Genomic DNA, 877 nt, shown 5'->3' on the forward strand with positions numbered 1-877 from the left:
ACATAAAGTGATTAGAGTGATTCATGCCTATCGCAAAATAGGCTGTTTGTTCTTGCAAACTTTCATGGCACACACAGCACACTTCCTGGCCTTTAAAATGCCACCAGATTTCCAGTTGCTCTGTCTATAACAGGCCCACCTAAATACCCTTGCAGAATTGTCCCTTTACAATAGAGAGAGCATCAGGTCCAAAAGCCCTAATCATTAAGATATGAACCAAATGGGATTTTAGCATGCTCAATCCCCACTCTCCAATATCTCCAGTACCTGAGTATGGAGCTTTCCTCCTGCATTCATGGACAATAAACAAGAACTGAATTTCTTACATTATGCACTAGAGGGCAGTACTACCTTTCTATGGCCGGCTGCAGAGCAAAAAGAGAAGACTGAGAAAAAGACATTTCTAGTGCAAGCTTTTGTCCACTTGATCACATGGATGAAGTGAAACCTCTGTGGACAGACAGATATATTGCAATGCTTGGAGAGGGGGAAGGTGATTTTAAAATGCAAAATACTGTATGGTGATGGAGTAACAAATTCAACCTCAACTATTATAAAGAATTGTTGTTGGTGTTGCTACTTTCTACTTCATTTCCAGACACAAAGGATATTGAATTTGAATTGACATTCTCACATACCATGATACCAATGGCATATATATATATATATATATGTCCCTGCTTTCCACTCCACCAAATGCATCTGAAATAGCAGACTGAAGCAGTCTATGAAATCTCATGCTGCCAATTTCTTTCTTTCAGTCTCAAAAGCACTACAAAATCATTCTACGTACTAATGAACTTGAAAACGTCTTGTGTGTAGAGAAGTCTTGTAGCACCTTTGAGACTAAATGAAAGAAAGAAGTTGGACGCATGCA

This window comes from Sceloporus undulatus, chromosome 2 (genome assembly GCF_019175285.1).
Source record: "Sceloporus undulatus isolate JIND9_A2432 ecotype Alabama chromosome 2, SceUnd_v1.1, whole genome shotgun sequence".
Lineage (NCBI taxonomy): Eukaryota > Metazoa > Chordata > Lepidosauria > Squamata > Phrynosomatidae > Sceloporus > Sceloporus undulatus.